At 44.0% G+C, this 14,330-nt stretch overlaps 1 protein-coding gene across 1 annotated transcript in view; it reads right to left on the bottom strand.

Annotated features, from left to right (window-relative positions):
• LOC126094573 (RING finger protein 121) overlaps positions 1-14,330 on the bottom strand; it is a 96,027-nt gene that overhangs the window by 76,624 nt on the left and 5,073 nt on the right. The window lies entirely within an intron of this gene.

Genomic DNA, 14,330 nt, shown 5'->3' with positions numbered 1-14,330 from the left:
TCTTTATAGTTGTGATGTCACACTATTTATGAATGTAATTTATTTGCACAAAATTACAGGATGTTTAGGTTTACAAAGTGTGAGTCCATTTTATATAAATGGTTGCACAACAAGTACATGAACTTTATAGACAAAAATGTTTTACTACAAATGTTAATACATAGTCTGTTATGGAGTTCTCAGTTGATAGTTCTGCTGGTCAAGGATTCGTACAGATGTCAACAGTGACCTAACGAACCACAAGTGACATAATTGTTAATGTAACTATCTTCTGAAGTTACTTCTTATAAGAATGAAGTGAAGATTTTTCGTACGGACAGGACATTAAATTTGGAATGCATTTATTCTTAAAATTTCTGAAATCCAAACCAAGTCTGGGAATAATAATATGCTCAAACATTCAAACATTGACATGGCACTTTAAAACAAGCCACACTCATCTCAAACGCAGTCAGTTCTCCACAAAGGGCCCAAGAATGTCCAATCTCTCACAGTCATAACTCATGTATTTCCACTGGTGAGAAAGCAATGTGTCCCTCATCATCATTTCACGCAATTGTAAAACAGAACATGAATGGTTAAAAAGGACATGCTCAGACTTTACAGTTGAAAAGTTAAAACCTGTCTTCTATGTCAGTTACTTCTGCCTTCTTATCATCAGATGCAAAGGAGAAGTTGTTACTGCAAGGCTGGAAGAGGAAACAAAGGTGGAGAACTCGGCCCCAAACAACACACACTGGGCAGGATTTCTTACTGCTGACACTGAAGGACACTGTTCTCTTGATCAAAGTGTTCATACATGTGGTCACAGACACCACTATTTAAAACAACATTAGGACAGGAAGTATTCTATACAGATGAGAATATGGCCTCAGCAGCCCCATTCAAGGAGTTACCTACGGATATCACGCCTCCATGTAGTATATAATAGGCCTTTGCAATGTCAAAAATTATATGACTTAATGATATCTTCACAGCAAACGCTGCTGTACAGACCCTTCCAGTGGGAACAGGTCTTTAGAGGTGAAGTGATACTGGTAAGGTTTTTGGAGGTAGAATGATACTCCCTGAAACCACACTAAAAATCACTAAGGGACTTTCTAGAATCTTAGACGCAGAAACGGTGACAGCTGACCACCCACTCCTACATATTTCCAACACAATTGACAAGGAGCTAATTGGGCTCAGCTTCTGGGAGGGTGATGAAAATGGCTTCCTTTCATGAGTTGGGCAACTTTCCTGTCAGATAAAGATAATTAAAGAGGGTTAGGACATCTTTACTTATTCCTGAGAGATGTTGAAACTTGCTGTATTGTCTCACACTGTGACCAGGTTATGTATCATGTGCTTCACACAATCCAGTTCAATATGGACAAAGACCTGCCGATCATTGGTTGAACTAAAGTTGCAACCACCTCTCTCATCAATCACTCTGTGGAGTTGAATCTGACAGACGAAGGTGTTAAGTCTGTCAAAATGTTTTGCTATTGTGTGGGCAACATCTCATAGGTTGGTCAAGAGACTTATATTTCACAATGCAGCAGTGAATGTGAATTACTCCATCTCCTATACAATTATACTTCTAGTGGGTTGGCCTATAAAATCAAGACCCACTGCTATGTCATCTCTTCGTGCTCTCCTTAAATAATTCAATGAGATATCACCCTCAGTCAGCTGACTCTTGAACCTATGAAAAGCTGCAATCTTGAGGAGGTGCATACCTCACATTACAAGGGGACAGGTCTGCTTTGTAGCTGGTCTGAAGACTCTTGTATGGATACTTGAGCAGTGTGGTGGATAATATTGGTACGAGGTGTGTTTTTTATGTAAGTACCATTTTGAAATTAGAAAAAGACATGCTAAGATATCTCAATAATTTATTTTTACATGAAAGCCTGTACCTTAATCTACTTTTCTACATAATTTCCATCAATATTGAGGCACTTGTCATAATGTTGTACCAGTTTTTGAATACCCTCCTCATAGAAGTCTGCCGCCTGACTTGTTAACCACTGCATCACCACTGTTTTGACTTCGTCATCATCTTGAAGACGCTGACCGCCCAGGTGTTTCTTCAAGTGCAGGAACAGATGATTGTCACTGGGCGCAAGATCGGGGCTGTACGAAGGATGATCTAGAGTTTCCCATCGAAAAGATGTGATGAGATCTTTGGTCTGATTCGTCACATGCGGATGAGCATTGTCTTGCAGCAAAACAATGCCCTTGCTCAACTTGCCACGTCTTTTGTTCTGAATTGAACGGCGCAGATTGTGCAATGTCTTACAGTAAGCTGCTGCATTGATTGTCTCATTACAAGGGAGAAATTCCACAAGCAATACTCCTTTTCTGTCCCAAAAAACTGTGCACCTGATTTTCCGGGCAGAAATTGTTTGCTTAAACTTCACTGTTCTGGGTGAATCTGAATACTGCCATTTCATGGGCTGTTGCTTTGATTCTGGTGTGATGTAGGCAACCCATGTTTCATCGCCAGTAACTATTTGGCTTAAGAAATCATCACCGTCGTTGTGGTACCGCTCAAGGAAAGTCAGTGCACTGTCTAAACATTTGGTTTTGTGCACATCCGTCAACATTTTCGGTACCCAACATGCGCACAATTTTCGGTAATTCAAGTGCTCGGTCACAATGCCATACAAAGCACTACGAAAAACATTAGGAAAGTCGTCCCGCAAGGAGGAAATCGTAAAGTGTCCGTTTTCTCTCACCTTATTGTCCACTTCCTGCACCAAACTTTCATTAAAGACTGAAGGACGCCCACTCTGTTTTTCATCATGCACATTTGTGCAGCCATCTTTAAATGCTCTCACCCACTTTCTTACCATTCAATCACTCATAATGATTTTCTCCGTAAACTGCACAGATCTCACAATGAATATCAATCGCTTTTAGGCCTTTAGCACTAAGAAATCTTATAACAGCCTATACTTCACAGTCGGCGGGACTAACGATTATTGGAGGTATCTTAAACACTCAGTACACAACGTAAACAAGGAAGAATCAGACTGTAATGGCGTCAGTGCATAGACAACAGATTTAGGTACCCAGTGCGCATGTGCAGAACACCGATCACAGCACTGCGGCCACGGTGTGGCAAAACGGTACTTTTAAAAAACATGCCTCGTAATATGGTACACCCTTTTCTGGACACTGTGACACTGTACAAACACAGCTTCCAGTTTGTATACTGAACTATCATTGTGGCAGTTGTCTTTTGCTCACTGCTCTATCTGGCAGGTGAATCCAGATTGGGAAATGATCATTAGAGTGCAAGTCATTGATCACTTAACACTTAGCATTGTGTACAAGGGCTGGGGAGCATACTGAGGGATCAGTGGAAATGAATGATGCTGTACCAGTGCTGAAGTGCATGTTCTGCCCCTCTTCAGTAGATATATACATTTGGTGGCATTAAGAGCCTCTCAAACAGCTCTGTCCCTATGTGTGATAAGCTTCCCAAATAGAAGGAATGGCCAAGGAAGCTGCATAATGAGTTCTGTGGGAGAATCTTTGTTGAGAGTTAACCATTTTTCTACATCATCTTGTTATATGTTGAGTAAGGTGCTTTTACATATTTCCCATTTACTTTTTGATAATGCTGTACATATTAATTACTCTTTGCTCAGTCAGTTGTCTGTTGTTTCTTATTAAGGCATATCGCAAGTGAGTAAGTAATGTTAAAGTATACTCCTTTAAGTATATCAAAATAGTTACTTATCCCTAAAAAAAGAATTTATCAAGAGGTTATGGGGCTAGATACACACAAGTAAAAATTAGATATGTAAATATTTGTCAGCTACTATAAAGGAGCACACAAACAGGTCTGAGACACACTGCATATCAGCAAATAATTGGAAGTAGCATCAGATGGCATGTTAGTTGCAGTGAATGAAAGTCACAGATTACTTTTTGTCAGTCAAAGTACAGTCAGAAAAGTCAGTTAGGTGCTTTAAGTTCACATTATAAATTTGTCTATTATCAATGCATTCTATTAAGTCACAGTTGGAACTTTTGCCAGAGGATCATTACAGAAATGTCAATTATGTCTCCTTGACAACTGGATAGATAAAAAAAAAAAAAAAAAACTACTCACCAAGTGGTGACACACACATACAAGCAGGTTATAATTATGCACACTTTTGGAGCCCAGTGGCTCCTTCTCCTAGCAGAAGGGCTGAAGGGGAAGGAAGAGGGGGGTGAAGGAAATGGACTGTAGAGGTCTAGGAAAAGGGTTGGATTTTGAAAAAGTCGCCCAGAACCGCAGGTCAGGAGACACTTACCGGACGGGATGAGAAGGAAGGACTGATTGCTGGGGACTGCACCAGATGAGATTTGAAAACCTGAGAGTTTAAAGATGGAAGGCATGGTAATATGTAAGTCAGAGATTACTGCTAACACATTGGGCACAAGTTAATAAGAGTGAAAAGCTAAGTGCATTGTACGTGACAGAGATGAGAGGGGAACAGCAAGAAATAAAAGATGTAGAAAACTAAAATGGACTGAAGCAAGGAGTAGTTACTATGAAGAAATGCTGAGACTGAAGAAACTATTGTCAATTAAGGCCAGGTGGGTGCCGAGAACCAAGGACTTCTTGTAGCGTTAGTTCCCACCTGTACGTTTCTGAGAAACTGCTGTCTGAGGGAAGAATCCAGATGGTGCATGTGGTGAAACAGGCACTGAGGTCATGAGTGTCATGTTGAGCATGCTCTGCAACAGGGTATTGTTTGTTGCCAGTATAAACCCTCTGCCAATGCCTGTTTATCCTAACTGTTAATTTGGTGGTTGGTTGGTTTAAAAAAAGGGGGGGGGGGCGCAACCAAACTGCGAGGTCATTGGTCCCTTGTTCCCAGTAGAACAATTACTCAAGGGAAAGAAGAAAACAAAGATGGCTTATGGCACAATAAAGGAGAAAGGAAGAACCAGAAGAACAAGAGGAGGACAAAAACTCCACAATGGACAAATCAGGACAAGAAAACGACAGAGATATGCAAGAAACAGGGAGATGAAATTAAAAACAATAAAGCAGATTACCATGGCTGGCTGACCATGAGTTAAAAAAAGGAGAAGCCAGCCACTCTGCAACATATTAAAACCTCCACCCTAAAAGCCCTAGGGTGGAGGACACAGAGGGACAAAGGACATGCACTAAAACTCAGATCAAATGATAAAACCCACCCTCACGAATAAAAAGTAAAACTATAGCTGCTGTTGAGGCATTGTTGCCCAACACCGAAGGTAGGGTGCTGGGCTAAAAGTGGGCAGTCCAGCAAGAGGTTGACGACTGTCATTTGGGAGGTGGGTTCTCGCGACGGAGGAGGTAACCATGTGTGAGCCACACACGGCAAATGTGGAGTTGACAAAGGACAACTGATTCCCTGCGAGAAGCCCGCAGGGCAAACTTCCTTACATTCGCAATCTCCTTAATGATACGCAGTTTGTTGTGCATACTGTTATGCCACTCCGTCTCCCAAAGCCAAAAAACCTTGTGGCGTGAGTTACAGAGATGCCCATCTCCAGGAGTGGTTTCCATGTAACCTGTTTGGCCAACCTGTCAGCAAGTTCGTTGCCTGGGATTCCAACGTGTCCTGGAGTCCACACAAACAACACTGAACGACTGGACTGTTCCAGGGCAGAGGTGGACTCCTGGATGTTCGCTACCAAAGGATGGTGAGGGTAGCACTGGTTGATAGCTTGTAAGTTGCTCAGGGAGTCAGAACAGAGAAGAAACAACTCACCAGAACAGGAACGGATGTACTGAACTGCACGAGATATGGCCACAAGCTTTGCAGTGAATACACTGCAGCCAGCAGGCAAGGGATGCTGTTCAATATGACCTCTGTGGACATAGGCAAAGCCAACATTACCATCAGCCATTAAGCCATAGGTGTAAACAACTTCAGAGTACCAGAACACGTGAAGAACCAAGAGGAAGTGACAGCAGAGAGCGGCGGGGTTAACGGAGTCCTTAGGGCCATGCAAAAGGTCCAGACAAAGCATTGGCCGAGGTGTACACCATGGAGGTGTAAGAGAATGGACCTCAAGCAGAGGTGATAAAGGGAAGGACTCCAGTTCGGAGAGAAAGGATCCCACAAGAACAGCAATCGTGAGCCCTGACCTGGGCTACCGATGTGGGAGATGCACTGTCGCAGGTGGGAAAAGAAGACAGTAATTCGGATGCTCAGGAGAACTATGAATGTGTGCAACATAACTGGTGAGCAGTTGTGCACGTCGGATCCGTAATGTAGGGAATCTGTCCTCCACCAGGACACTGGTCACTGGACTTGCTCTAAAAGAACCCGTCGCTAGGCGAACACCACAGTGGTGGAATGGATGGAGCAAACGCAACACTGAGGGTGCCGTCGAATCGTAAACCAAGCTCCCATAGTCAAGGCGGGATTGAATAAGGGTTCTGTAGAGCTGCAGCAGCGTAGAGCGATCTGCACCCCAGCTGGTGTTGCTCAGGCAGCGGAGAACATTGAGGTGCTGCCAGCACTCCCGCTTAAGCTGATGTAGCTGAGGTAGCCAAGTCAATAGGGCATCGTAAACCAGCCCTAAGAATTGACAAGTCTCCACTACAGTGAGTGGATCATCATTAGGATAAGGTTTAGGTACTGGATGAATGGTACAGTGTCGACAGAAGGGCATGACACACAACTTCGCGGCTGAAAACTGGAAGCCGTGGGCTAGAGCCCATGACTGCACCTTGTGAATGGCTCCCTGTAGGCACCGCTCAGCAACACCAGTAGTGGAGGAGCAATATGAAATGCAGAAGTCATCCGCATACGGAGAAGGGGAGACCGACAGCCCTACAGCTGCTGCTAAGCCGTTGATGGCCACTAAAAATAGAGAGACACTCAATACGGAGCCCTATGGAACGCCATTCTACTGCATTTGGGGGTACTATGGTAGGAACTTGGACATGGAAAATACGGAATGACAGGAAGTTTTGGATAAAAATCGGGAGTGGGCCCTGGAAACCCCACTCATACAATGTGGCAAGGATACGAAGTCACTAGGTTGTGTCGTATGCTTTACGTAAGTAAAAAAAGACGGCAACCAGATGTTGACACCTGGAAAAGGCTGTTCAGAAGGTAGACTCGAGGGACACAAGATTATCAGTGGTAGGGCGACCCAGGCGGAAGCTGCCCTGACATGGAGCCAGTAGGCCATGTGACTCCAGAACCCAACCCAACCGCTAACACAACATATGTTTCAGCAGCTTACAGAGAATGTTGGTGAGGCTGATAGCTATCCACATCAAGTGGATTTTTACTGGGTTTTAGCACCTGAATGACGGTGCTCTCCTGCCATTGTGATGGAAACACGCCATCACACCAGATCCGGTTGAAGATGACGAGGAGATATCGCTTGTAGTCAGACAAGAGATGTTTAATCTATGACTGTGGATCCGATCCAGCCCAGGAGCTATGTTGGGGCAATGTGCAAGGGCACTGAGGAGCTCCCACTCTGCAAATGGGGCATTATAGGGGTCACTGTGGCGTGTAGTGAACGAGAGGACTTTCCTTTCCATCTGTCATTTGAGGGTGCGGAACGCTGGGGGGTAGTTCTCCGATACAGAGGCTCAAGCATAGTGCTCAGCAAAGTGCTTGGAAATTGCGTTGGTAGAGAGCACACCATTGATGTTAATGCCAGGGACACCTATTGGGGTCTGGCACCCAAAAAGACGTCTGATCTTTGTCCAGACATATGAGGGTGACGTTTGGCACCCAATGGTTGACACATACCTTCCCAACACTCCTGTTTCCGTCGTTTCATAAGCAGGTGAACGCGGGCTGCTTAAAGGCTATTAGTTGCTCTAGGGAAGGGTGCCACTTATGTTGCTGTAGAGCTTGCCAATGTTCTTTAATTGCCTCAATGACTTCCGGCGACCACCAAGGGACTGTCTTTCACGGGGGGCAACCTAGAGAATGAGGGATCAAGTTTTCCACTGCAGAAATTATTGTTGTAGTGACCTGCTCAATCACAACATCGATGGCACTACGTGGGGGAGATTCAACAGTGACAGCAGAGGTGAAGGCTACCCAGCCTGCCTTGTTTAAAACCCATCTGGGTAGGCAATCGTGGGCATGACGCCGGGGGAGTGACAGGAAGATGGGGATGTGGTCACTACCACACAGGTCGTCACGTGTTCTCCAGCGGACAGATGGGAGGAGACCTGGGCTGCAAATTGATAGATCAATGGCCAAGTAACTACCATGAGCCACAATGAAATGTGTGGCAGCCCCAGCATTTAAGAGGCAGAGGTTGAGTTGGAACAGTAAATTTTCGACATCTCTGCCACGGCCAGTAAGCATGGTGCTACCCCACAAGGGGTTCTGGGCCTTAAAATCTCCCGAAAGTAGGTAAGGTTCAGGGAGTTAATCAATCAGTGCAGCCAATTCTTCAGGGGTACTGCACCATCTGGAGGAAGATACACATTGCAGACAGTTATTTCCTGCGTCATCTGTATCCTGACAGCCACAGCTTCAAGAGGACTTTGATGGGGTACAGGTTCACTATATACTGAGTTCAGGACATAAACGCAAACTCCAATTGACACACTATTATATTTACTACAGTTCTTGTAATAACCCCTGTAGCCATGAAGGGCAGGAGACCGCATTGCCGGGAACAAGGTTTCCTGGAGGGCAATGCAGAAAGCAGGTGTAAAGCTTAGCAGTTGCCGTAGCTCAGCCAGGTGGTGGAAAAAAACCGCCGCAATTCCACTGGAGGATGACATGATTGTGAGATTGAGAAGGCATGAAACACTCAATGAGGTACACTACGCCTCAGGGTCACCTGCTGCCACCAACTTATTTCCTGAACAGGCTACATCTAATGTTTCTGACAGTCTGGTGAGATCTAGGTCCTCAGCAGATGCCAGAATCTTTAGCTCATCCTCAGACGCAGAGCTTGTAGGCAGCGGTGGTGTGGGTGCCACTGCAATTCCCTTGGTCTTGGGGGGGTCTTCTTTCTGGATTTTTCTCGCTGATCCTTGGGTTTCTATGTCTGGGAGGGCTTCACTGATTTTGTCTCCAGGACTGAGGATGACCGTGAAGCCCTACGACCAGCTGCTTTTGGGCACTTCAGCCACTGGCTGGTGTCATCTTTACAACTAGCAGAAATCTGGGAAGGGAGTGACCCAAGAGACTCCTTCCCAGCGAGAGGAGCCAAAGAAAACTTACGCTTCTCTAGTTGAGAAGTGGGGACTGGTGTCCCCAATGGTTGGGGGGACAGTGCTCCCGAGGTAGGTGGTGCGGGAGCAACAGGGAGGGAAGTGCCCCCCACCACCAAGGGGGCAGGTGAAGTCTTCCGGCTCTGAGGGCCGACTGGAACTCGCAGAACTGATGGGGCTACAACTGTTCTCGTAGCAGCGCATAAGAGGAGGTCATAGCCACAGGATGTAGCTGCTCAAATTTCCTCTTGGCCTCAGTGTAGGTTAGTCGGTCCAGGGTCTTGTATTCAATGATTTTTCTTTCTCACTGTAAAATCCTGCAGTCTGATGAGCAAGGGGAATGATGCTCTCCGCAGCTGACACAGACGGGAGGTGGGGCATATGGAGTATCGGGATGGGATGGACGTCCACAATCTTGACACGTGATGCTGGAAGTACAGCGGGAAGGGTATATGGCAGGACCTCCAGCACTTAAAGCACTGCACTGGGGGAGGGATATATGGCTTGGCATCACACCTTGACCTTCTCGGGTAATGCGCAACCCTCAAAGTCCAAGATGAAGGCACTGGTGGCAATCTGATTATCCCTCAGACTCCGATGGATGTGCCAGACGAAATGAACTACTCATCGCTCTAAGTTGGCGTGCAGTTTGCCGTCAGGCTGCAAAAGAAGGTCCCTGTGGAATATACTACCCTGGACTATATTTAAGCTCTTATGAGGTGTGATGGTAACGGTAACATCCCCCAGCTTGTCACAAGCGAATAATGCCCGTGACTGGACAGAGGATGCCGTTTCTATCAAGACTGACCCTGCCCACATTTTGAACAAGCCCTCCACCTCCCCAAACTTGTCCTCTAAATGCTCTACAAAAAACTGAGGCTTCATCGAGACAAAGGAGTCCCCATCAGCTCTCGTACATACGAGGTACCGGGGCAAATAGGGTTCACTGCCATCCTTAGCCTGGCATTCCTCCCATGGTGTGGCCAGGGAGGGGGAACAATTTAGGATCATACTTCTCTGCATTCATTGCACTGAGACTAGGAATGCTTAGAGACTGCTGGTATTTGATCACCAGCAAGTGATGATGTGGTATGCTTCATCGTGTGTCATCTGCCCTGATGCCACCGACCCATATGCAGCGAAGGCCACCTGGCAGGATGGCCAGGATGCCCCAGGGTGTCGCACATCTACTCTTTGGCATATGTGGGGAGTTAACGACACAGGCATCAGCAGAGAGACCCTGTGTAGTCAGGGGGCTACAACCCCAATAGGGTACAAGGTGGCCCCACCACAATAGACTGGCTACCATGCTAGATATGAGGTGCAAAGAATTCCATGGTCCGCATCGGCGCAGAAAATGACACTGCATATTGGGTGGAGGAAAACGCACCCAGGAAGGTGTCCTCGCTCAAAAGATGGAGGATGGGCAGGACTGCAACATCACGACGAGAAAGTGGGCTAAAGATCTTGATGCACGATGGATACGACGCACCATGTAATCCATTTAGTCATCTCTTATGACAGTCAAGAATACCTTGGGCCTATTCTAACCCCTGGGCCCACAGGGGGGGGGAATTTGGTGGTAGTCAGGCTGATGTAAAAGGCCAAACAATATTTACGTAACAGCTGATATATTATGTGTCATTTCACAGGTGGCTCTCCCTTTGATAGTATAAGTTTTGCCAGCTACAGGCTGGTATAGGTGGTGGTAGAAGAATGCACAGGGCATGTCTTGCAGTGGGGACAGTCACAGGGGTAGGAGCCATAGGGTAGAGAGGTGGGAGCAGAAGAACCATATGGTCTGACAAAAATATGTCTGAGATTGGCAGCGCGATGAAAAGCTATTCTAGGTGTGGTGGGCAAAATCTCAGCTGGAATGGATCTCATTTCAGAGCATGATTTTAGAAGTCATGGCCCTGTCGAAGTAACTGATTAACACAGTCCAACCAGGATAATACTGAGTGACCGGTGGTGTGCTCCATAGTTATTTTTTTTGGAGGAATCGTCAGTACCAGGATTGGGTGTGATGGCCTGGGAAATCTGCTTTTCAACTAGACTCGTCAGGTAATTACGTCCAGTGATGGCTGGGGTGAGAATGGTGATATACTGCCGTAAAGAGTCTGCATCCGAACAAATATGAGTTAATTTCTTCCGCCTCAGCATTTTCTTCACAGTAACTACTCCTTTCTTCATTCCGTGTCAGTTTTCTTCATCTTAAATTTTCTTACCAGTCTATTTTTTGCCATCTCCCTCCCACCTTTGTTATGTACAATGCACTTAGTTGTTCACTCTGATTAACTCGTACACAATATTTTAGCAGTAATCTGTGCCTTGCACATTACCCTGTCTTCCATCTTTAAACTTTGAGATTTTCAAATCTCGTTTCATGCAGTCCCCAACAATCGGTCTTTCCTTCTCGTCCTGTCCGGTAAGTCTCCCGTCTCACAGTTCTGGGCGACTTTTCCGAAATCCACCCCCTTTCCTAGATCTCTCAAGTCCTTCTACCTCCTCTTCAACCATTCTGGTGGAAGAAGAAGGTGCCACTGGCTTCAAAACTGCCCTAATTTTACTCTTCTTTCATGTGTGTGTTCTGCCACCGCTTGGTGAGTATACTGTCAATTATGTATCCTTGCGATTCACACTAGACTTAGCATTAAAGTCGAAAAAGTTGTCTTCAGTAGCAGCCAGACAGAAAGTTAAACCAACAGGAGGAGAACCTGAACGAAGTGTAAAGTCTTGGGCTGAGAAAGATCATGAGAGACAAATTTCTGTAGGTTTGAATCTCAGCAGCAATAGAGCCAGGAAAATAGTAAACTGTAAGTCTGCTAGTCAAAAGCTTGAAGAATTAGAAACGTAACATGGCAATATATCAGATTTAACAATTGAAAGTTTGGAGAGAAATTTGTTTAGTTACAAATACGATACTAGTAAGTCAGCTATTCAGAACTGTATTCATATTCAAGAATATGCAGGCGACTCAGTGGCAGAAGGTGAAGCTATGAAAGACAGCCAGATTATTTGCAAATTCTCCGAATGTTACTGCCAAAATGGGAGGAGAATAAGACCAATGTGTTTTATGTCATTAGAAACAGAGCACAAGTTTGCATTAGAGGATGATGAGGGAAGGAAATCGGCCATGCCCTTTCAAAAAACCATCCCCACATTTGCTTGAAGAGATAGGGAAATCACAGAAAACCTAAATCACGAAGGCTGGAAGTGAGTTTGAAATGTCATCCTCCCAAATGTGAGTCCAGTGTGCTAACCACTGCGCCACCTCACTAGGTACATCACAACTTCATCACTTCTGTACCACATGGGATAATGCAGCAACATCTGACAAAAATATTATTTGAATGTTTATGTCTGGGAGAAGATAGATTAAATGAGACAGAACAGTCAAACATGTCCCAAAATCTTTTCATCTCAAAACAAAATAAACATTTTGGCAATGGAAGTCAGCAAAATAGTAGCCTACAGTTCAATAATTCAAATGTGACAAAACTGGACTTTTAAAGAAAAACTACAGAAACAAACCACGTGACAAATATTTAGCATTTTGTAGACACCACTATTCACACAACAACTGCAAACAGTGTGGTCATCTTGCCTGGGAATTCCCAAATGTAACATTAGACAAAAATAACATAAGCAAAAAATCTGACAGCAAAGAATCAATAGGTTTGAAATGAAAGCACTAGTCAATGGTGAATTACCTGCTGCCAATATAAATGACATTAATTTGCAGCCTGATTGAGAAATTACTTTGTACCGAAATATTGGCACCAACAACGCATGACATTTAGAATGGGCTGGTTAATAAATTAAGTAAAACTAAATCAATGTATGAAAGTCTCGATTGGCGATGCTAGAAGGAACTCGAGTGGGCAACATTGACTTGGAGAATGGAGAACAGTGATGTGACATTGTTCAGGAGAATATAAACTTTAATTTTCTGCTATTCATGTCTTAGATAAAGGATATATTCAGTCTCTAGATGCGGACCTCTTAGTTTTCAAAATCACTGACAATTTGGAAACTGTAGCAATATGCAGATACGAGCAACAGCTGTACAAAATGTTGTTTTGTTCAAAGGAGTCCAACAAATGTACGACAGCAATCTCAATTAAAATGTGGCTCGAAAAGTTAGCACATCAGAATGTCGCATATGTCAGAGACCCACTGAAAATAAATGGCACTGTTTATGCTGATGACTGAAATGAGTATGTATGGGTTTGCTGTATATATGGATATATTGCAAACAACATACCAAATGTCATCCTACAAATATGAAGATTGCAGAAAATACCATGGATGTAATTTATGCTAACTTGTTTTTGAAATTAACCTCACTTTGCTAGGAGTAGTAAGTTGTTTTCTGTTGTTTAAAGATGAATTTTCTCATTTCCAAACTCTATATTTACTGAAGATGAAACAATTGCCAAATCAGAAACTTTCTTGAAAATGGTAGAAAATTAGTTTGGGAAGGAAGTAAAACGTTTAAAGTCTGCCTACGGCACCGAAATAAAGAATGCTCTCACAAAAAAGCTTCCAGGTAAACTTGGAGTGTTTCACATCAGGATCAACACATACACGGCTCAACAAAATGGAAGGACTGAAAGAGAAATAAGTACAGTTGTCAAGTCATCACAATCAGCAATACATGCACGAAGACTGAATGAGAATATGTGGGCCAAAATGATAAATTATGCAGTCTTTACATTAAATAAAAGTGGAAGAAGTCCAATAAAAAGAAAAAGTCCTGCTGAATTGTACTAGCTGCAAGAGGAAGGACTGGACTATTCAGAAACCTTTAGTCCTGTAGTACATTATGAATAAATTAGACTGCTTCTTAGGCTTGCTGCTACATATACAATGAAAATAACAACTTTTGATGTAAAGACCGCATTTCTATACAGCAATCTGCAACAAGAAATCTTCATGAATCAACCTCATGGATTCAACAATGGCACAAATAGAGTTGGCTAGGTGAAAAAGAGTTTATATGGCCTAAAACAAGCTCAAAGGATCTGGAATGAGAAATTCTCAAATTATCTGATGTCACTAGGATTTGTTAACACTGATAATGATCATTGTATCTACTGTAATGAAGATAAAGAAGACAGAAGCACCATTATAGCAT

Source organism: Schistocerca cancellata, chromosome 8 (genome assembly GCF_023864275.1).
Source record: "Schistocerca cancellata isolate TAMUIC-IGC-003103 chromosome 8, iqSchCanc2.1, whole genome shotgun sequence".
NCBI lineage: Eukaryota > Metazoa > Arthropoda > Insecta > Orthoptera > Acrididae > Schistocerca > Schistocerca cancellata.
The sequence above is the reverse complement of the archived record's forward strand: the minus strand, read 5'-3'. Positions and strand labels throughout refer to the sequence as shown.